This window comes from Rana temporaria, chromosome 5, assembly GCF_905171775.1.
Source record: "Rana temporaria chromosome 5, aRanTem1.1, whole genome shotgun sequence".
Classification (NCBI taxonomy): Eukaryota; Metazoa; Chordata; class Amphibia; order Anura; family Ranidae; genus Rana; species Rana temporaria.
The window spans coordinates 297,838,110-297,862,535 of record NC_053493.1 but is presented as its reverse complement, the minus strand read 5'-3'; the positions used below and the strand labels follow the sequence as shown (position 1 = coordinate 297,862,535).

At 47.9% G+C, this 24,426-nt stretch overlaps 1 protein-coding gene across 1 annotated transcript in view; it reads left to right on the top strand.

The window, feature by feature from the left end:
• The window catches only part of SMCHD1 (structural maintenance of chromosomes flexible hinge domain containing 1), a 504,574-nt gene that overhangs the window by 365 nt on the left and 479,783 nt on the right, over window positions 1-24,426 (top strand). The window lies entirely within an intron of this gene.

Genomic DNA, 24,426 nt, shown 5'->3' with positions numbered 1-24,426 from the left:
ACTGACAACAAGAGACACACGTGTCACCTCCCTGTGTGTATATACACACACATACACAATGTATTTATTGAGCCAGGAAGTCATTGTCACCACATTATGTGTACAGTGTCAAATGCCACACATTCTAATATATAAATAGAAGGGAGCTCACTCCTTCATATAATTTACCTCAATATTGCATGTTCTATTTCTTCTTTTTATGTGTGTAAAAAAAATCTGCTGTAATTTGTCACAAGGTGACCTGACCCACATTTAAGAGACAAACACAATGTGCTTAAAGGGATTGTAAAGGTTTGTTAAAAAAAATAAAACATGTTATACTTCCTCTGTGGAAGGGTTTTGCACAGAGTGGCCCCGAGCCTCCTCTTCTGGGGGTCCCCCAGCGGCGCTCTTCCTCTTTTCGAGTGCCCCTACGGAGAGCGGCATTCCCTGGGGGCACTTGTGCAGGTGTAGTGTCACCGTTTGCTCCCTATCGCAGGATGCTGCCTAAGTCACGTGGCGGCGAACTGCGCATGCGCAATGCGTTCCAACGGCAAATGTGATGCGTTCCAGGGGATTCACGACACTACCCTTCAGTGAACCCATCACAATTTGTGACGGAAGTGACGTATTACCATACACAGAGCGGGGGGGACAGAGAGAGAGACCAACCCATTCAGAGCGACAGAGAAATAGACATATAGAGATACGTAGATACATTCAGAGCGAGAGAGGGATACAGATATAGAGATACTGAGAGAGAACCGGGGCTCAGGGATGGGATTACCTCCCCTATGTGCATTACTTCCCTTATATAAAATATATGTACACCATCTCGCTCTCGCTCTGAATGTATCTCTATATGTCTATTTCTCTCTCGCTGTGAATGGGTCTCTCTCTCCCCCCGCTCCGTGTATGGTAATACGTCCCTTCTGTGACAAATTGTGATGGTTTACTGAAGGGTAGTGTCGTAAATCCCCTGGAAAGCATCACATTTGCCGTTGGAGCGCATTGCGCATGCGCAGTTGCCCGTCACGTGACTTCCGCAGCATTCTAGGATAGGCAGCAGAATATGACACTGCACCGGCACACTCCCGAGTCCTGCTGCTGCGTCCATTGACACAGACACAGGACTCAGCCCTGCCCTTGACTCTCGTGTCACTGGATTTGATTAAAGAAAAGAAGAGGTACAGCGCAAATTCTAGTGTATAGAAATTCTGATGTGATACCAAAAAATTCCTGGCGTGACACAAATAAGTGAAGGTGACACAAAATCGTAAGGTCAATTGCTATGCATCACTGAAACTAAACAATTGACTATAAATAAAAAATGCACGTGAAAAACAAAAATAACTTGTAAATGAAAACAATATATGAATGTGTATAAAGTCTGTGAATGAATGAGATTGTGCAAGCAAAAAAGACTACAGGTGAGGTATTAGTCCATATGCTCCCAGATATCTTAAAGAAAACTTCTTTAAAAGAGTGAACTTCACAGCGAATGTCTTCAGAGAAAAGGATAGTACAGGGCTGACACAACCTTCCACCAAGGCACACCTGAGTGACAAAACAATGCCCTTACCAGATGTGGAGACCACAACGGTGGTCAGACTGGACCCGGGTATATTTAGAGTCACCCAAATGACTGTATGTAGCACACTGGATCTGCTTCAAGCTATTTCCCATCGGTCAGAACGGATGAATGGCTCAGATGCAAAAAGAAAAGAAAAGGGCCCATAGTGCAACTTTGCAAACTTTGATCATTAAATTGTTTTGCAAAGTTGCACTATGGGCCCTTTTCTTTTCTTTTTGCATCTGAGCCATTCATCCGTTCTGACCGATGGGAAATAGCTTGAAGCAGATCCAGTGTGCTACATACAGTCATTTGGGTGACTCTCAATATACCCGGGTCCAGTCTGACCACCGTTGTGGTCTCCACATCTGGTAAGGGCATTGTTTTGTCACTCAGGTGTGCCTTGGTGGAAGGTTGTGTCAGCCCTGTACTATCCTTTTCTCTGAAGACATTTGCTGTGAAGTTCACTCTTTTAACCAGTTCCCGACCTCCTCATGTACATTTACGTCGGCAGAATGGCACGGACAGGCACATCCACGTACCTGTACGTCCTCTGCTAGACGTGGGTGGGGGGTCCGATCGGGACCCCCCCCCCGGTACATGCGGAGGTCGGGTCCGCTCGGGGAGCGATCCGGGACGACGGCGCGGCTATTTGTTTTTAGTCGCGATCGCTCCCCGGAGCTGAAGAACGGGGAGAGCCGTGTGTAAACATGGCTTCCCCGTGCTTCACTGTGTCGGCGCATCGATCGCGTCATTCCCTTTATAGGGAAGACACGATCGATGACGTCATTCCTACAGCCACACCCCCCTACACTAGTAAACACACACAAAGTAAACCCTAACTCCTACAGCGCCCCCTGTGGTTAACTCCCAAACTGCAACTGTCATTTTCACAATAAAGAATGCAATTTAAATGCATTTTTTGCTGTGAAAATGACAATTGTCCCAAAAATGTGTCAAAATTGTCCGAAGTGTCCGCCATAATGTCGCAGTCACGAAAAAATCGCTGATCGCCGCCATTACTAGTAAAAAAAATTAAAAAAATAAAAATGCAAAAAAACTATCCCCTATTTTGTAAACGCTATAAATTTTGCGCAAACCAACCGATAAACGATTATTGCGATTTTTTTTTTTACCAAAAATAGGTGGAAGAATACGTATCGGCCTAAACTGAGGAAAAAAAAAAATTTTATATATGTTTTTGGGGGATATTTATTACAGCAAAAAGTAAAAAATATTGCATTTTTTTAAAATTGTCGCTCTATTTTTGTTCATAGCGCAAAAAATAAAAACCGCAGAGGTGATCAAATACCACCAAAAGAAAGCTCTATTTGTGGGGAAAAAAGGACGCCAATTTTGTTTGGGAGCCACGTCGCACAGCGCAATTGTCTGTTAAAGCGACGCAGTCCCGAACTGTAAAAACCCCTTGGGTCTTTAGCCACCATATTGGTCCGGGGCTTAAGTGGTTAAATAAGTTTTCTTTAAGATATCTGGGAGCATATGGACTAATACCTCACCTGTAGTCATTTTTGCTTGCACAATCTCATTCATTCACAGACTTTATACACATTCATATATTGTTTTCATTTACAAGTTATTTTTGTTTTTCACGTGCATTTTTATTTATAGTCAATTGTTTAGTTTCAGTGATGCATAGCAATTGACCTTACGATTTTGTGTCACCTTCACTTATTTGTGTCGCGCCAGGAATTTTTTGGTATCACATCAGAATTTCTATACACTAGAATTTGCGCTGTACCTCTTCTTTATTTTGCTTAAATATTTGTATCTATATTTTTGGTACTAGCAGCATTTTCAATTTTTTGTTTAGCGCAGTGTTTTTCCCGTTTTTTTACTGGATTTGATTACTACAGCCATTGGCTCCTGCTGCCGTCAACCAGTGTAGTGGGTATTGTAGGAGTCATTGTAGTGGTCACTTTAGTGTTGAGGGTATTATTGTGTGTATTGGGTATTGTAGTGGTCAGTGTAGTGTATTAGGTATTGTAGTGGACATGTAGGTCAGTGTAGTGGTCAGCATAGGAGTCAAGTACGTAAGTGTAGTGGTCGGTGTTGGAATCAGGTAGGTTAGTGTTGTGGACAGTGTAGGAATTGTAACCGCTTCAGTACTGCCCCACGCAGATATACTGTGGCAGGGCGGCCCTCCTGCATGAAATCATGTACCTGTACGTGGAATAAAATATATGCAGTGCTAATAATAAAAAACAGTGTGCAAATGCATTCAAAAAATGAAATGACACATCAAAATAAAGAGTCCAAGAAAAATAAGATGAAATGTAAGTCCCAAAGAAAGAAGAGTGTGCGTGCAATCATTAAAATCCAAATGCATAAGTGATCTGCTTCCACCACCATCATAAGATGGACTCTTACCAGATTTTGTGGGTCCGGCGGACCTTGATTTTCGGCAGCACCTCATGATCGTTCTCAGGTGAGGTAAACAAGGCAGACCACCATTCTGTGAGCAGGAACACAGATCTTTGTCTTCCCCAAGTCAAAGCATTCCCCACACAGTTAGAAAGCACGCCCTAGGAGCACTTTTAACCCTTTAATCGCTCCTGATGTTAACCCCTTCCCTGCCAGTGTCATTAGTAAAGTGACCGTGCATTTTTTTTTTAAAAGGGGTTGTAAAGGAAAACATTTTTTTCCCTAAATAGCTTCCTTTACCTTAGTGCAGTCCTCCTTCACTTACCTCATCATTCAATTTTGCTTTTAAATGTCCTTATTTCTTCTGAGAAATGCTGACTTCCTGTTCTTCTGTCTGTAACTCACCACAGTAATGCAAGGCTTTCTCCCTGGTGTGGAGAAAGCCTCTTGAGGGGGGAGGAGGCAAGCAGAGGGGGGAGGGGGCAAGCAGGCAAGTCAGGACACTCTCTACTTTGCAGATAGAGACAGGAGCTGTGTGTTACTGGGCGTCTTGACACTCCTGCTCGCCCCCTCCCCCCTCAAGAGGCTTTCTGCACACCAGGAAGAAAGCCTCGCATTACGGTGGTGAGTTACAGACAGAAGAACAGGAAGTGAGGATTTCTCAGAAGAAATAAGGACATTTAAAAGCAAAATGGAAGGATGAGGTAAGTGAAGGAGGACTGCACTAAGGTAAAGAAAGCTATTTAGGGAAAACATTTTTTTCCTTTACAACCCCTTTAACCACTTAAGCCCCGGACCTTTAGGCAGCTAAATGCCCAGGCCAGGTTTTGCGATTCGGCACTGCGTCGCTTTAACAGACAATTGCGCGGTCGTGTGACGTGGCTCCCAAACAAAATTGGCGTCCTTTTTTCCCCACAAATAGAGCTTTCTTTTGGTGGTATTTGATCACCTCTGCGGTTTTTATTTTTTGCACTATAAACAAAAATAGAGCAACAATTTTGAAAAAAATATTTTTGCTGTAATAAATATCCTCAAAAAACATATATAATTTTTTTTTTTTCCCTCAGTTTAGGCCGATACGTATTCTTCTACCTATTTTTGGTAAAAAAAATCGCAATAAGAGTTTATCGATTGGTTTGCGCAAAATTTATAGCGTTTACAAAATAGGGGATATTTTTATTGCATTTTTATTAATTATTTTTTTTTTACTACTAATGGCGGCGATCAGGGTTTTTTTTTTTTTTTTTGTGACTGCGACATTATGGCGGACACTTCAGACAATTTTGACACATTTTTGGGACCATTGTCATTTCACAGCAAAAAATGCATTTAAATTGCATTGTTTATTGTGAAAATGACAGTTGCAGTTTGGGAGTTAACCACAGGTGGCGCTATAGGAGTTAGTGTTCACCTAGTGTGTGTTTACAACAGTAGGGGGGTGTGGCTGTAGGTCTGATGTCATCGATTGTGTCTCCCCTATAAAGGGGATGACACGATCGATGCGCCGCCACAGTGAAGCATGGGGAAGCCATGTTTGCATACGGCTCTCCCCGTTCTTCAGCTCCGGGGAGCGATCGCGACGGAGCGGCTATAAACGAATAGCTGCGCTGTCGTCCCGGATCGCTCCCCGAGGGAATCCGCACGCAGCGGAGGGGGTCCCGATCGGACCCGCGCAAAGGCAAGGACGTATATATACGCCCATCTGCCTGTCCGTGCCATTTTGCTGACGTAAATAGTCGTGCGGCGGGCGTTAAGTGGTTAAGCACTGATTACTGTATTGGTGTCACTGGTCCCCAAAAAGTGTCACTTAGGGGTTGATTTACTACAGGCAAATGCACTTTACACTACAAGTGCACTTGGAAGTGCAGTCGCTGTAAATCTGAGGAGAAGCTCTGCTGATTTTATCATCCAATCATGTACAAGCTAAAATGCTGTTTATTTTCCTTGCAAGTCCCCCTCAGATCTACAGTGACTGCACTTCCAAGTGCATTGCAGTGCAAAGTGGATTTGCCTTTAGTAAATAAACCCCTTAGTGTCCGATTTGTCCACCGCAATTTCACAGTTTTGCTAAAAATCACCGATCACCGCCATTACTAGTAAAAACAATTAAAAAATCAACAATTTCCCATAGTTAGTTGTTTTGCAAAAGTTATAGCATCTACAATCAATATACACTCATTGGATTTTTTTTTTTTTTACCAAAGACATGTAACGGAATACATATTGGCCTAAATTAAAGAATACATTTGATTTTTAATCTTTTTTTTTTCTTTTTATTTATTGGTTATGTTTTGTAGCGTAAAGCAAAATTGTCACTTTTTTTTTTTTGTTTATAGCGCAAAAAAAAAAAACGCAGAGGTAATTAAATACCACCAGAAGAAAGCTCTGTTTGTGGACATCAATTTTATTTGTGTACAGCGGCACATGACCACACAATTGTCAGTTAAAATAACGCAGTGCCATATTGCAGAAAATAGCCTGGTAATGAAGGGTAAACTTTCCGGGGCTGAAGATGTTAAACTGATAACTCGCAAACAGTTCTAATTTTTTAGTCTTTATTGAACGCACCCATTAAACATTCAGTGTGGAAGGAAAAAAGTAAGTGAACCCATAGACTAATTACTTCAACAAAAGCTAATTGGAGTCAGTAGTTTGCATATCTGGAGTCCAAATAATTAAATTAGTTTGGGAGTAGGATAAATGTAGGACCAATGTAGGATAAATGTAGGACCAATGTAGCAGAGCAAAGTAGGATGAAAGTAGTGTAGTAGTGTGAACCCAGCCTCAGGCTGGGTTCACGCTTGTCCGACAAACGGTCCTACATTGGGAGCCTCATGTAGCATGACGTGTGAAAATCAATGTTTCCCTATGAGAGCTGTCTTAACTGGTCCTACACAAGTCGGTTCTACTTTGAAAATGCTCCCTGTACTACTTTTGGTCCTACATTGATCCTACTTCAGCCCATTGAATATCATTTAAGTCGGACCAAAGTAATATCCTGTTCATGAAAGTAGGATGGATGTAGGACCAATGTAGGATCAGTGTAGGACCAATGTAGCAGGGCAAAGTAGGATGAAAGTAGTGTAGTAGTGTGAACCCAGCCTCAGAGCTACTTTGATGAAAGACACTTGAAAGTTTTAACCCCCATTGTGCCTAAGGGTAAAACAAATGTTAACCACTTCCATACTGGGCACTTATACACCTTCCCGCCCAGACCAATTTTTAGCTTTCACGACAATTGCGTGGTCATCATACACTGTACACCAACTAAATTTTTATAATTGTGTACCCACAAATAGAGCTTACTTTTGGTGGTATTTAATCACCTCTGGGATTTTTATTTCCTGCAAAAAAAATAAAAAAATGACCGAAAATTTAGAAAAAATATATTTTTTTTGTTTCTGTTATAAAACATTGTAAATAAGTACTTTTTCTCCTTCACTGATGGGCACTGATAAGGTGGCACTGATGTGGCATGGATGGGCACTGATGGGCGGCATGGATGGGCACTGATGGGCGGCATAGATGGGACAATGCCTGCCAATCAGTGATGCCCATTGTTGGCACTGATTGGCATCCATTGCGGGCACTGATTGGCATCCATTTTTTGTGTCATTGTCATTTCTGGTGGTCTAGGGTGGCATACCTGTGTTTTTTTTTTTTTTTTTTTTGCATCCCTGGTGGCCCAGTGGGCATCCCTGGTGGTCCAGTGGGCATCCTCGGGGGGCTGTGCTGATAATCGATCAGCACAAACCCCCCCTGTCACAGGAGCAGCCGATCGACTCTCCTCTACTCGCGTCTGACAGATGCGATTACCGGCTTTTCCGGTTTACATCATGATCAGCCGTGATTGGAGACGGCTGATCACGTGGTAAAGAGTCTCTGTGAGAGACTCTTTACCTAGATCGGTGTTGCGGGGTGTCAGACTGACACCCTGCAACAACGATCGCCGCGATGCGGGCCCCCGGGGGCGCGCAGCGGCTCAATATCCTGAGGACGTCATATGACGTCCACTCAGGATATTGAAACCACTTTGCCGACGTCAATTTGTCATTGGCGGGCGGCAAGTGGTTAAAGTGACATTAAGCCTAGGTTCACATTGATGCGATTTGGCATGCAATTTAACATGTTAAATTGCATTTCAAATCGGCTGCTATTGCCGGCAATTGTACGTCCGAATCGGAGCATTTGCAGCGCCACACCGATTCCCAAAAGTGGTTTCTGTACTACCTTTGGCGGGATGGGATTTCAATAGACATCTGTGCAGGAACCCGCACAGATGTCTCTGAAATCGCACCCGAAGTTGGACTGACATACAGGTATGAAATCATGCAAGTTCAGCTGAACTCGCACAATTTCAGTCCTGCTGTCAGTGTGAACCTAGGCTTCAGGCTTAACTTTTTTTTTTTTTTAAATAACAAACATGTAATACTTATTAGCTCTGTGCAATGGTTTTGCACAGAGCAGCCCCAATTCTCCTCTTTTTGTGTACCCTGCCGATGCTGTTGGCTCCTCCTCTTCAGCCAGTGCCCCCAAGAGCAAGCCACTTGGTCTGGGGGCACCGGTGCGTGTTCGGTCCCGAGCCCCGCTCTATTTGTCTCCGGGGAGGCTCAGCTCTCATGCACATTGCTGGATTGAGAGGGCGCTTAGGTGAGCCTTTAATCACTTGCCAACCAGGCTTTTTCTGGCACTTTTTGTTTACAAGTTTAAATCAGTATTTCTCTTATCGTCCATGGACGGACACAGCTCCTTAAATCTTGACAAGTGGGTTATGTTCCCTGTTTACAGGAGAGGACTAGGCAGAAACATGTTAAATACATGTTACAATAACAGAGATGAACAGCCCCGCCCAGGGGGCGGTCCCTCCAGACATAACCCTCCTCACTGCAGCTTGCAGCCCCAGTTTTGTTCTGCCTAGCTAGGAGAAGGACGCTTGGCTCCCTTTGGGCCCAGCGCCCTGAGGAGACAGGCTGGATAATATAGATCCTTGTCCGACCAGCAAGCGTGGGCACACCTTTGCAAAGAGGCTTGGTCTGCCACGCCATACCCCATGACTCCTGGGGTGGCCGGTGAGCTTTGCTCCGAGGTCCACATATGACTGGGCTGTGGTGTTGTCTCACTCACAGTGGACCGGGCCGACAGCTACCTCCATTTCGGTTGTAGTTCTGTCAGGAATGCGTCAGCTAGTCCTCGCTTGGACGGGTAAGTACAGTCCCTCCTGCTTCGGTGGGTTGGTACGGCTGGGCATTCCTGGGGTTCGGGGGTCCCTTCCCCTTACTTCCCTGCTCCTTTCCCTTGCTGCATTGCTAACATTGCCGCTGTCAGGGGGGAGGGGGCCTTCCTGAGGGGACTGTGTTATCTGGCCTGTGTTTTTTCTTGGGCTTTCCTGTGAGGGATTTTTCACTGTTAAGCCCTGTGATGAGCACAGATGTTTATAATTATACTTCAGCAGTCGCTGACTGATTGGTGACACCTGTAAGGGTTTTGCTTTTTATGCTGTATCTGTGTCTTATCCTTAACCACTTGACCACTGGGCAAGTAAACCCCCTTAATAACCAGACCAATTTTCAGCTTTCGGTGCTCTCACAATTTGAATGACAATTACTCAGTCATACAACACTGTACCCAAATGAAATTTTCGTCCTTTTTTCACACAAATAGAGCTTTCTTTTGGTGGTATTTAATCACCGTTGGGCTTTTTATTTTTTGTGCTATAAGAGAAAAAAGACTGAAAATTCTGTAAAAAAAAATAATTTTTCTTTGTTTCTGTTATAAAATTTGTCAAATTTAGTATTTTTTCTTCATTTTTTTGCATAAATGTGAAAGATGAAGTTACGCCGAGTAAATAGATACCCAACATGTCACCCTTCAAAATTGCACACGCTCGTGGAATGGCGCCAAACTTCGCTACTTAAAAATCCCCATAGACGACGTTGCAGGGTATTGGGGGGCATTGCGGAGTATGGGGGCATTGCAGAGTATGGGGGCATTGCAGACTATTGCACAGGGAGGGATGGATGGCTGGATCTGTGACTGCATGTGTCACAGATCCAGCCCGCAGCAGCAGCTGCTGCTGCTTCCGCTCTCTCCCCTCTCCTCTCTCACACTGTACCGTTCGGTACAGAGAGGAGAGGGAGGAACCAGCGTCATCACATGACGCCGGTTTGTTTACTAGTGATCGCTCCGTCATTGGACGGAGCGATCACGTGGTAAACCGCCGCTATCAGCGGCGATTTACCGTGATCCGGTAAATCGGAGACTCCCGTGTGCGCGCGATTCTGGGAGGACGTACATTGACGCCCTCCCAGAGTTAAGCAACCGCCTTGTAGACTGTAACGGCTACCCACTGGTGTGAGGGTCTCAGCCGTTTGAGACGTCCTTTTCCCTGGCAAGCTGCGATATGCAGGTACCGCCGGTATATCCCATCGAACGCCCTTCCAAGAAACGAGACGTGCTACGTTTGAAGGGTCAAGTAGACTGACTTTATTTGGCATATTTCACCTGCTTATATCTGGTTACAACTGTTACAAGAACAATGACATCTCCTTGAATTAATCACTTGGCCAGTTTCTAGCCGCTTCGGCACCTCACCCCACTTAACATTTCCTGGCCAGGCACATAGAATTCAATTAACCTTTAAAACAATTATCACTCACACATAATCCCCATCAGCATACACCTCACAGGGGGGCTGTTTACCTGCACACAAAAGAGAGTTCATTATCTATGCGAAGGGAACATTAGCATTCAACAATGAAAAGAAACTTGTCCAATTAACCCTTTGAGCTCAGAATACAATGCGGTACATCCACTTGTGACAAGCCATGCAGTTCCTTGTAGTCCCCCTGCACGAAGATTATAACTGTCTCGGCAGCATGCATGTGTCCGTTGCACTACTCCCCCTTTGTGGAACACTCCGGCAGACCCGGATTGATCCTTTTCGGATCAACTTGGGGATGTCCGGTCTGCTGTTAGGGTAAAAGTTCCGTTTGCCTGGACAGTCCGTCAGCCTTCCCATTGGCTTACCAGGTCGGTAGCTGATGGTGAAGGTGAATAATGGAATTCAGTTCTGGAACAGTCACTTGCTTTGCTCTCTCAATGGCTCCCAAAACCTGTTGCTGATGCTCTTGGGTGTCATGGTCTTACCTCTCTCCTGTCTCCTTCGTTTGACATGTGCTGGCGGCCATCTTGGTTTCTAGGTCTCTTGTAGCCTCCCACCCTGCGGCTCCTCCTTCCCACTGGGAGGAGCTGGATACCTGGCTCACATATATAGGAGGTCGGTGACTTCAGTTCCTTGCTTGGTCCTCCTGTGTGCACATGCTTCTAAGACTGCTGCTGCTTCTGGTTCTGATCCTGGCTTCGTCTGACTTCTCTGCTGGTTCCTGATCCTGGCTTCGTCTGACTTCCCTGCTGGTTCCTGATCCTGGCTTCGTCTGACTACCCTTCTGGTTCCTGACCTCTGGTTTCACCATCCGTTGGACTTTTGCTTTACAGCTTGATTTTCAATAAAGCCTTCTTATTTTCACTTATCTCTTGTTGTACGTCTGGTTCATGGTTCCGTAACATTAGGACCAAGCCATGAATTTTGACGGTACAGAGCCATCCTCGCTACCCACGCTGGTTGCCAGACTTGATCAGCTGGAGTCCCTGTTGGGTCAGTTCGCCGTGGCGTTGCAAACCCTGCTTGAACGCACGGTTCATTTCGCTCCCGTTGCCGATGGGTCGGTCGTCGCTCCTGGGCCCGCTCCTACGGCCGATCCGACTGTTGCGCCAGAGTCTACCTCGACACCTGTTGTTGCGCCTGCGGTGTTTCGGGGTATGTCCGGTTCTGCCCCCCTTCCACAGCGATTTGGGGGAGAGCCAACTCAGTGCCGAGGTTTCCTTAACCAAGTGGCCATTTATTTCGAGTTGCTGCCACATGCCTTTCCCACTGAGAGATCAAAGGTGGGGTTCTTGATCTCGCTGCTCTCGGACAAGGCCTTGGCCTGGGCCAGTCCTTTATGGGAGAACAACAATCCGGTGGTTGCCGAGTTTTCCGGTTTTGTTGCTTCTCTTCGGAAGGTATTCGATGTGCCGGCTCGCGCCGCCTCTGCTGCGAAGCTCCTTATGTCCGTCAGACAGGGTTCACGATCCGTAGCCGAATACGCCATTGAGTTTCGTACCCTGGCAGCAGAGGTAGGTTGGAATAATGAGGCCCTGGTCGCTGCTTTCTCTCATGGTCTCTCGGATGCCTTGAAGGATGAGGTTGCAGCTAAGGACCTACCAGTGGAGCTCGAGGCTCTTATTTCTTTCCTGATTTTGTTTGACACCAGACTCAGGGAGAGACCTTCCTTTAAGGTGAGCCTGCGGAGGCCTCCTAACAGTTTGGCGCCTACGTTTGCTGTCCCACCCGTGCCTCCCTCTCCTCCCACGCCTCCTGGTGTTGACTTGTCTGGGGGTGAACCCTCGCAGCTGGGGTTTGCTCGCTTGTCCGAGGGGGAGAGGGTACTCCGGAGACGCGAGGGCCGATGCATGTACTGTGGTCTCGATGGGCATTTTCGGTTGGCATGTCCGAACCGTCCGGGAAACGCTCGCACCTGAGATCCTGTCGGGGGCAGATCTTGGGTGGAGTCTCCTCGTCCCCGCTTTCCCGTGTTGATAAACCACTGATCACTGTTGTCCTCTCCTGGGTCGGGTGCTCGGTGACGACCCAGGCGTTGGTGGACTCTGGTGCTGGTGGTTTTTTCATTGATAGTGAGTTCGCTGCCGCCAATTCCATCCCTCTACAGGCTCGAGGTTCCCCGCTGGCTCTAGAGGCGATAGACGGCAGACCCCTCCAACCGTCACACGTGACTCATGAGACCCTTCCAGTGGGGGTAGCCATTGGTGCCGCTCACAGAGAGTCGGTCTGCTTCCAAGTTATTTCGTCTCCACACTACTCGGTGGTCTTGGGGTACCCCTGGCTCCAGAAGCATAATCCGACTTTTGACTGGAGATCGGCCGAGATCCTCTCATGGTCACCACAGTGTGGGGCTAAGTGCATCCATGGGCCTGTCAAGTTGCTGTGTACTTCCTCGGACTCTCTGTTGCCTCCTGAATACGAGGAGTACCGGGATGTATTCGATAAGGTACGCGCAGTTGCCCTACCTCCGCACCGCCCATATGATTGTGCCATTGAGTTACAACCTGGTGCCGTTCCTCCTCGCGGCAAGGTCTATCCACTGTCGGTTGCGGAGAATGAGGCCATGGAGGAGTACGTGATGGAGGCGCTGTCCCGTGGTCACATTCGCAAATCCTCGTCCCCGGCAGGGGCTGGATTTTTCCTTGTGAAAAAGAAGGGCGGTGAGTTGAGGCCTTGCATCGATTACAGGGGTCTCAATCGCATCACGATCAAGAACGCTTACCCGATACCCTTGATTTCCGAGCTGTTCGATCGCCTTAAAGGGGCCACGGTCTTTACCAAACTCGACCTGAGGGCGGCATATAACCTGGTAAGGATCAAGGCGGGCGATGAGTGGAAGACCGCCTTTAACACCAGGACCGGTCATTATGAATCCTTGGTTATGCCCTTTGGGTTGTGCAATGCGCCCCCAGTCTTTCAGGAATTCATCAACGATGTTTTCCGTGACCTGTTGCAGCAGTGTGTGGTGGTCTATTTGGATGACATCTTGGTATATTCTGAATCCAGGGAGGCCCACATTCTGGATGTCAAACGAGTGTTGCAACGGTTACGAGAGAACAAGCTGTTCGGTAAGCTTGAGAAATGCGAATTTCACCGATCCCAGGTAACCTTCCTAGGTTACATCATTTCCGCTGAGGGGTTCTCCATGGATCCTGAGAAGGTTTCGGCTGTCTTACAGTGGCCTCAGCCCAGTGGTCTTCGTTCCTTGCAGCGTTTTTTGGGCTTCGCCAATTATTATCGGAAGTTCATCAGGGACTTCTCCATGCTGGCCAAGCCTCTCACGGATCTGACCAGGAAGGGCAGTAATTCCCAGGTCTGGCCGCTCGAGGCCATCCGGGCTTTTGAGGCCCTAAAATCCGCCTTTGTGTCAGCTCCGATTCTGTCTCATCCCAACCCTGGGTTGCCCTTTGTCCTCGAGGTGGACGCGTCCGAGACGGGAGTAGGCGCCCTTCTGTCTCAGCGTAGGACACCAGAGGGTCCGCTGCTTCCTTGTGGGTTTTACTCCCGGAAACTGTCACCCGTGGAGTGCAACTATCAGATTGGTGACAGGGAGTTATTGGCCATAGTGCAGGCTCTCAAAGAGTGGAGGCACTTGCTCGAGGGCTCGGTGGTTCCGGTTCTCATCCTGACGGACCACAAGAATCTGACCTACCTTTCTGAGGCCAAGAGATTGACACCACGTCAGGCCAGATGGGCTCTGTTCTTGTCACGTTTTAATTACGTGGTCTCCTACCTACCTGGTTCCAAGAACATCAGGGCGGATGCCTTATCACGGCAGTACTCCGAGCTGTCCAGGGAGGAATCTATACCGACTTCGGTCATACCTCCGAATCAGATCCTGGCCGCCATTCGCACCAGCCTGACCTCTCCCCTTGGTGAGCAGATTTTGGCGGCTCAGTCTGGTGCTCCCTCTGGGACACCCAACGGCAGATGTTTTGTGCCTGAGGAGTTGCGCACTCCGTTGTTGCGAACCTACCATAACTCCAAGACCGCGGGGCATCCTGGTAAGAATCAGCTGTCCTGGGCTGTTTCACGTCTGTTCTGGTGGCCTTCCCTACGTTCCGACATCGCCGCATATGTAGCGGCATGCTCCGTTTGTGCCCAAAGTAAGTCCCCTCGGCACCTTCCGTTGGGCCTGCTGCAACCCATAGCCACCGGGGAGCGCCCATGGTCACACCTGGGGATGGATTTCATTGTGGACCTCCCTGCATCCCGAGGCCATACGGTTATTCTCATGATTGTGGATCGGTTTTCCAAAATGTGCCACTGTGTTCCTCTCAAGAAGTTACCCTCTGCACAAGAGTTGGCCACGATTTTTGCCCGGGAGGTCTTCCGGTTGCACGGTTTGCCCAAAGAGATAGTGTCGGATCGGGGGAGTCAGTTTGTGTCCAGGTTCTGGCGCGCCTTTTGCTCCCAGTTGGGGATTCATCTCTCCTTCTCCTCGGCCTACCACCCTCAGTCCAATGGGGCCGCAGAACGATCCAATCAGGCCTTGGAGCAATTCCTTCGTTGCTATGTCTCCGATCACCAGGACAATTGGGTTGACCTCCTGCCTTGGGCTGAGTTTGCCAGGAACACGGCTGTGAACTCTTCCTCTGGGACATCTCCCTTCATGGCCAATTATGGGTTCCAACCTGCCGTGTTACCGGAGGCATTCTCTCCCCAGGATATTCCGGCTGTGGAGGATCACCTTTCTGCTCTACGTGCTTCTTGGGTACAGATCCAGAGGTCCCTTGAGGTCTCTGCGCAGCGCCAGAAACTCCAGGCTGATCGCAGACGAGCGCCTGCTCCTTCCTACCAGGTCGGAGACCGTGTATGGTTGTCCACCCGCAACCTCAACCTTCGAGTGCCCACTCCCAAGCTGGCTCCTCGCTTTGTTGGTCCCTTCCGAGTGCTTCGCAGGGTAAACCCGGTAGCCTATGCCCTTGCGCTTCCACCTGGCATGCGGATCTCCAACGTGTTTCATGTCTCCCTGTTGAAGCCACTGGTGTGCAATCGCTTCACTTCCTCGGTTCCTCGGCCTCGTCCGGTCCAAGTGGGCAATCACGAGGAGTATGAGGTGAGCAATATCCTGGACTCACGCCTGGTCCGCGGTCGGGTGCAGTTTTTGGTCCACTGGCGTGGTTATGGTCCTGAGGAGCGTTCCTGGGTTCCCTCCGCAGATGTCCATGCTCCTGCCTTGCTCCGAGCCTTCCACGCACGCTTCCCTCAGAAACCGTTTTTTGCACCGCGGAGGAGGGGCCCTTGAGGGGGAGGTACTGTCATGGTCTTACCTCTCTCCTGTCTCCTTCGTTTGACATGTGCTGGCGGCCATCTTGGTTTCTAGGTCTCTTGTAGCCTCCCACCCTGCGGCTCCTCCTTCCCACTGGGAGGAGCTGGATACCTGGCTCACATATATAGGAGGTCGTTGACTTCAGTTCCTTGCTTGGTCCTCCTGTGTGCACATGCTTCTAAGACTGCTGCTGCTTCTGGTTCTGATCCTGGCCTTGTCTGACTTCCCTGCTGGTTCCTGATCCTGGCTTCGTCTGACTTCCCTGCTGGTTCCTGATCCTGGCTTCGTCTGACTACCCTTCTGGTTCCTGACCTCTGGTTTCACCATCCGTTGGACTTTTGCTTTACAGCTTGATTTTCAATAAAGCCTTCTTATTTTCACTTATCTCTTGTTGTACGTCTGGTTCATGGTTCCGTAACATTGGGACAGATACGGCACCACCTGGATGCAAATCCCATTTAATCTTTTGACAATTTCCGCCTGTTTGTGCATTTCAATGTTCAAGCCACGGGACATCTCATAATACATGACATAGTGTCGTTGTATCTCTGATTTCTCACTGGCCAACTTGTCACATTCCCATTTTAGACTGTGATATTGTGCCGGATCTACAGTACATGTCCGGGAAGGTAGTCTTACCCGGTTCTCAGCAGCACGCGGGTTGATTCCAGCAACGCGGGTGGTCACGGGACAAGCAGCAGCAGGTGTAGGTAAATAAGCCGAAGTCAGAGGGCCAATGTCGTTGCCCAGCACCACCTCGGCAGGTAGGTTGTCCATGATACCAACTGTGGTCTTTCCTGACCCGGCTCCCCAGTCTAAGTGCACCCGGGTGGTGGGTACGCGAAATACAGCACCCCCTGCGACCCGGACGGCAACTGTGCGAGTGGACACGGTCTCTGGCTTTACCGGATGTTTTTGAATCAGAGTGATAGTAGTCCCGGAATCTCTTAAGCCTTGTGCTACTTGTCCATTCACCCGTACCTCCTGACGGTGATGCTGACGGTTATCCGGAGAGGCCGCTTGTATTGGGTCTGCCTCATACCAAATTCCCAGACATTCCTCCGGGCCCCCCTCGGTCTCCAGGCAGTGGGCCGCAGAGGGACGTGATGGAGTGACCTCTGTGTTGGGTGTTGTGCATCTCCAATTGTTATTTGTAGCTCTCAAAGGGCAATAACGAGCAATATGTCCCGTGTCGCTGCAGTGATGGCACGTCACCCTAGGCGAATCCCGGGGGTAGTTGCTAGGCCCCTGAGGATGTGGTGGAACTGGAGCCGAAAACTCTGGGCGTGGGGTGACGGTTGGAGTACGCGGTTCTACCTTATGAGCCAGCCGTGTAGTACCCTGGCTTACTTTCCTTGTTTCCGCGTACTCATCTGCTAGCCGAGCCGCCTCGTTTAAGTTAGCGGGACGGCGATCTCGTACCCAGTCTTGTATGTTTGCGGCCAGGTCTTGGAAGAAATGTTCCATTAGGAACAGCTGCAATACTTCCTCCCCGGTGTTGGCCTTTGCACCCTTGGACCCAAAGGAATGCCATCCTTTGTAACTGGTTGGCCCATTCCATGTGGGAGTCCACAGCCATCTTCTTGGACTCCCGGAAGCGCCGGCGGTAGGCTTCTGGCGTTACGGCATATCGGGTTAGCAACGCCTTTTTAACTTGCTGATATTGTAAAATATCCTCTGGAGCGAGAGCCCGAAAGGCTTCATTGGCTTTGCCCGACAATTTCCCGACAAAATAGTGACCCATTGGTCTGGTGGTACCTGGTGTAGTGAGCACTGCCTCTCAAAGTCCGCCAAATATCCATCGATTTCCTCCTCACTTTCTACAAAAGCTTTAAATGCAGTGAACGGTATTTTCTTTCCTGTAGCAGCAGGTGGGGGGGGGGGGTAGGAACTGCAGGTGTAATGGGCTGTCTCGCTCTTACCAGTTCCAGTTCTTGTCCCCTCTTCGTTTGTATCTCTTCCCTTGCTTCCCGAAACAGCTGGTTGATTAGTTCCGCAGACGTTTCTGGATACAAGGATAATCTCCGCTGTACAATCCCAGTAATTACATCTTCTTTGCTGACAGGTGCAAGGGGCTCCGTTCCTTCCATAGATCCATCCATTTCGTCCAGCTCCAGCAGGTCAGCTATCAGCTCTCTCCGTGGTCTGTTGCTGGCGCTCCTACCACGACTCTCCAATAGATCTTTTAGTGTGGATCTTTTCAGCCTGGCGTACTGCGACTCCATTCAGCACTTGCTCTTTGGATAAAAGGATCATCCCACCGCTGCCAACCAATGTAACGGCTACCCACTGGTGTGAGGGTCTCAGCCGTTTGAGACGTCCTTTTCCCTGGCAAGCTGCGATATGCAGGTACCGCCGGTATATCCCATCGAACGCCCTTCCAAGAAACGAGACGTGCTACGTTTGAAGGGTCAAGTAGACTGACTTTATTTGGCATATTTCACCTGCTTATACCTGCTTATATCTGGTTACAACTGTTACAAGAACAATGACATCTCCTTGAATTAATCACTTGGCCAGTTTCTAGCCACTTCGGCACCTCACCCCACTTAACATTTCCTGGCCAGGCACAAATTCAATTAACCTTTAAAACAATTATCACTCACACATAATCCCCATCAGCATACACCTCACAGGGGGGCTGTTTACCTGCACACAAAAGAGAGTTCATTATCTATGCGAAGGGAACATTAGCATTCAACAATGAAAAGAAACTTGTCCAATTAACCCTTTGAGCTCAGAATACAATGCGGTACATCCACTTGTGACAAGCCATGCAGTTCCTTGTAGTCCCCCTGCACGAAGATTATAACTGTCTCGGCAGCATGCATGTGTCCGTTACATAGACGTATTTCGTCTATAGGGCGGTTGTTAAGTGGTTAAATAAAACAGCCCTAGGAGGCTTTTCCTGTTTAAACCAGGGCTGTGGAGTCGGAGTCGGGGGTAATTTTGGGTACCTGGAGTCGGAGTCGGCAAACAATGCACCGACTCCGACTCCTACTAAATTTAGATTGGAATTAAAAAAAAAAAAAAGCAAGTTTAAATGTCCCAATTCACAAAAAGTTATAATTAATGACTCCTCTACTGTAAGAATAAAGACCAATGCATGCAGTGCCTCACGTAACCGCAAAACGAACACGTTAAGTGACCGTGAAGAAGCATGCTTTTCATGTGCTTCACTATATGGCACGCAACGCACAATTAGGAGCTGCAATACTTATACTTTCCATAGTGTTGTGTTCTGTTTTTACAGGGAACGCAGCGTCCATGTGTAACCTAGCCTCTCACTGATAAGGGATTAAATAAATATGTTTTTTGCAGGACTAGAGAGTGAGACACTTGTATAAGTGAAGGGAATGGAGGGCCAATAGTTCAAGACTGAAGCTGTAAACCATTGGAAAAACTGCTGTCATTTAGCTAAGGCTATAAAAACTTGTAAACTCCGATTGTTAGCTTAAACTTTAAACATGACTATGGGATTCTCCTAGGAAAATCATGTTTTAGAATAAATGCCCCTTCCTGGATCCTCCCACTGCCCTATCTTCAGCAGTAGATAAGCACACAAAGGAGAAAGCAGCAGCCCAACTACCTCTCTAAGATTATTTTCAGCCCTAAAAATAATAAAGTCTGACTTAAGAGCCTCTATGAAAGGCAGGAATCTGGCAGAGGCAATTCTCTTCCTTAGAACTCTACATTGAATTGATTTGCATTTGCTAAGCCTATAACTACATTTCAAGATGAATATAAACCATTTCTAGGTTTTACAGATTTTGTTTTTGGTTCATTATAGATAAGCTTTGTTTTTGTTCTAAAACAACCAAATAATGTGGCTTGTATTTTTGAACTGGTAAAAATCCTGTTCCTGATGTTTATGCCTGCTGCTACTATCCAGCCACTTGATTGATTAATAATTTTTTTTTTATAAAACGTTGTTTTCATTGTGTTTGTCTTTTGCTTAAACTGTGCAATACAGTAGACTGTTGGCTTCCCAGCCAGTAGTCCTGTGGTAGGTTGCGTTTCTTTCCCTCAAGGAATGTATAAAATACATTCGCATATTAATACAGAGGAGTCGGAGTCGGAGAGTCGGAGTCGGAAGTACATAAAACTGAGGAGTCGGAGTCGGAACATTTATCTACCGACTCCACAGCCCTGGTTTAAACACAGGTCCCTGCAGAATATACCTCACGGTTCTTTTCCTCACAGGCAGCGCTGGGCAGTCTCCTCCTGAGGGAGTCCCCTGGTTACCCCTGGTCAGCGCAGCAAGTGGGTGAGAGGAGCTTTTGTCTATTTGTATGGACAGGTGTGCATATTATAATACACACTATGTAAATATTGGAGTCAGTATTGGGGTCCTTCCCCACATGCTGGTGGTGGCAGCAGGTGTTAGCACCTGGGATTCCCACAGAGTTTTTATTGTTAGTCCTGGACACAGTTTGTGCCAGGGTGGGGGTAGACTGCGGGCGGGTGGTAAAAGAGTGCCCCCTTCCCCCGTTATCCCCTGGGGAATGCTCTGTTATGAAGCCATGGACCAGGTACCTAGTTAAAAAAAAAAAAAAAAAGCAGAATAAGGCATTTATGGGTGCGCTTTTTACTGCTGCAAGGGACTCTCCTAAGCTGCATAGTGCAGCTGGGTTTCCGCCGAGGGCTCGGTCTTTTTTGGATCACACAAATCAGACCGCTGTGTAGGTTTTTTCCTTCTGTGCCCTTCTTTGATAATTTCTGAGATGCGGAATGAGAAAAGCCGCTGAGGGCTTTGGTGGTCCCTCACCGCCGGGCGGGAACCCCCGCTTCTATGGATCTGACTGATAGAAGATCCAAAGTACTGACCCGTTCCATGTTTACCATGCTGGGGTCTGACTTGCGACCTATTGTGGCCACTACACTGGGGTCTCAGTTGGCGCTGGCGCCATTTTTTTGGGAGGTTTTTCAATTACATTGAAAACTCCCATTGGCGCCCATTTTGTCGTAGCCACGCTATGGCGCAGCTTACATTGTGCCGGCTCTGTCGGCGGTGTACATTCCGGGGGTGCTGAACTGGCAAGCCGATTATCTAAGTCGCCAAAAGCTAGACCAAGGAGAATGGTCGCTACACCCGGAGGTGTTTCAGAGTCTGTGCCAAAAATGGGGCACTCCAGACGTGGACCTTCTAGCGTCCCATCTCAATTGGAAGGTGTCACGATTCGTGACCAGGTCGAGGGACCCGTTGGCGGACGCGTCAGACTTGTTGGTGGCACCTTGGGGTCACTATCACCTAATATACACCTTTCCTCGCCTGCTGCGCAGGGTGGAAGCCGAAGGGATACCAACAATCCTGATCGCTCCGGATTGGCCACGCCGTCCCTGGTACATGGACCTGGGGCGTCTGGTGGCAGACGTCCCCTGGCGTCTACCCCTGAGAGAAGACCTTCTGTCGCAAGGTCCTATATTTCACCCTGCTTTACAGTCGATGGCTTTAACGGCGTGGCTGTTGAGAGCCAGGTGTTGAAAGACCGAGGTCTGTCGGGCTCGGTGATCTCTACCATGCTACGAGCACGAAAGGCCACTTCACGAAAGATTTACCATCGTACCTGGAAGGCCTACATCTCTATGTGTGAAGAGATTAAGTGGCACCCCCGTACATACGTGATGTCCCGGATTCTGCTGTTTTTACAGCGTGGAGTGGATCAGTCTCTCGCCTTAAGTACGGTTAAGAGTCAGATCTTGGCTCTAGCTGTCTACTTTCAGCGACCCTTGGCGGCGCACTCCTTGGTGCGTGTGTTTGTGCAGGGGGTCTGACCTGTGCCCCCTCCTGTGTGGCCTCCACTGCCTCCATGGGACTTGAATTTAGTTCTTTCGGTGCTTTAAGAAGCTCCGTTTTAGGACATAAGGAAGATTCCTTTGTTGACTCTGTCCCAGAAGGTGTTTTTTCTGGTGGCAATTACTTTGTTCAGACGGGTATCTGAACTGGCGGCCTTGTCTTGCCGCAGCCATCATTCCTTCCAAAGGTTGTTTCGGCTTTTCACATTAATGAGGACATCGTTTTGCCATCTTTGTGTCCTCGGCCGAAGAACCCGAAGGAGGCCACCTTGCATTCCTTGGACGTGGTTCGGGCCCTACGGGTGTACTTGTCTGCTACGGCTCCGTTTCGGAGGTCGGACTCACTGTTCGTGTCGGTGACTAGTCCTAAGAAGGTAATGGAAGGCACAAGCAATCCGCGCTAACCCCGAATGAAGTGATTATATTAATTTGAAAGATTTTATGAAAATAGTGGCTGATACTTAAATGTGAAGTGCTGCACTCCAATACAAAGGAGCCTAATATTGGGCTTCAGACAACATATCTAAACAAAGAAAAGGTGCGCTACTATCAAACATCAAAGAAATGTGAATTAAATTAGTAAAAATAATAAATTCAAATGTCCCATGATAATTATTCACAGGCGGTGCAATCAAATGGTGAATAAGTCCTATCCGGGAAACATCAAAAAAACTGGTTCTCAGAAACTTTGGCTCTTCACAAACATATGCTGCTGTTGAGACTTCAACAGGCAGATAACCTCTATCCCAAAGAGGAAAATGATGGCCGCTTACCAGAAAGATGTACCCACAAGGGGTCAGTCAGGCACTCAGTAAGGATGTCGCTCTCTGGGTCACAGGGGATATTCCAAAGATGTCTTCTTGGACACTCAGGTGCACAGACGTAGCGTTCCCCCACCTTGTGCTCCAGGATATAACAGGAAACAAATCCTTGTGCTCAGACGATATATGGGGTTAAAAAGAGGAGGAAGGACTTCATAGTGCAGTAGGTATCTTTAAAAGATTTTATTCAGTTTGATACTGACATAAGCTAAGAAGCGTTCCACACTGCATACATAAGTCCTCACGAACAAAAATAGAAACAGCGTGTATAGTGACTACCAGCTGCGGTACATACCGATCAGCTGGTGAGCGTGGTGACGTCAGCGAGTGCTAGGCTCCACCCGACGCGGCGTTTCGTCCAAACGGGCTTTTGCGGGGAAAGGAGGCGTAGTATGAAACGCTGTTTCTATTTTTGTTCCTCCTCCTCCTCCCTGTCTTAACTCCTGCCTGCTGCGATCTGTTCTTCCATCTGTTTTTATGTACCTTAATGGAGGGGTGGGGTTTGTCCCGGAGGGGTCTGTACTAATGGGGGTTTGTCCTGGGTGGGTCTGTACTAATGGGGGGGGGATTGGTTTGTTCTGGGGGGGGGGGGGGTATCGCTGGGTCAGGTGAGAGGGCCGATCGGCCATTATGTACTAACATCCATAGGAACTGCAGTCTGTACTAATCTTTGGGGAGAGGGGGTCTGTACTGATGGGGGGGTTTGTCCTGGTGGGGGGGGTCTGTACTAATGGGGTGGGACTGGTTTGTCTAGGGGGGTTTTGTACTAATGGAGGGGGCCAGGGGGGTTGGTCCTGGGGGGTCTGTACTAATGGGGGGGGGGGTTGGTTTGTCCTGGAGTGGTTTGTGCTGGGGGGTATCGCTGGGTCAGGTGAGAACCGATCGGCCATTATCTACTAACGTCCATAGAAACTGCAGTCTCTGACCATCTCCTGTACCATGTCCCCAGTCTCTGACTACCTCCCGTATAATTTTTTACAGTATTCCAGTATCGGTGCTGTTTCGGTATGGGTTTCGGTTTTCGGCCAAGTGTATTTTTCATTTTTGGTATCCGCTTCGGCACAAAAAAAAACATTTGGTGCATCCCTACTTAAGACCCCATTCACACCTGAGCGTTTTGTAGCTTGAAGCCTCAAGCTACAAAACGCTGGAGGGGAAAAAATATATTCTTCTCTATGGAGATGGTTCACATCTCCACTCCAAATGCCTGAAGCCAGAAGCTCCAAAACGCCTGAAACGCAAACAAGTTCTGGGACTTTTTCTTTGGCAGATTTGGGCGTTTTTCTGCTTTTTACATTGGTGACCTTTTGACCTGTAAAAAAACGCTGCAAAAATCGCAGTAAATTTGCGTAACTTTCTGCCTGAAACCGCTATGCTCAGGTGTGAATGGGGCTTAAAAGCAGCCGCGTTTTTATTACTATTTACAGGCTTTTTTTTTTTAAATCCCAGTTCTGCTTCATCTGAGCAGGAAGACTAGGCATACAGGTGTAGTGAACCACATGTACACAGTCTGTACTTTGGTGGATGCTAAAGAAGGTAAAACAATTTAATTTGTTACCTCCCTTGGTGACCACCTCCTTGAGCTGTTATTGTTCCCCTATCTGGCAAAATGCAGGTTAATCTTTCTGCTAAACTAGCAGAGAGAGATTAAAAAGGTGCATATACAATTACGTGTATGTACATACCCTTATATACACACACACACACGCACACACACTTTATTATGTGTCCTGTATGTGTAGTTTATAGTACAGGCATACCTCACTTTTAAGTACACAATGGGACCAGAGCATGTATGTAAAATGAAAATGTACTTAAAGTGAAACAATACCCTTTTTCACTTCTAGGATGTAGTGGGGGGTCAGGGGCTGTAGTGGGGGTGTTAGGAGCTGTAGTTGAGGTCTCGGGGTCTGTAACGGGGGTGTCAGAGGCACACTGGAAC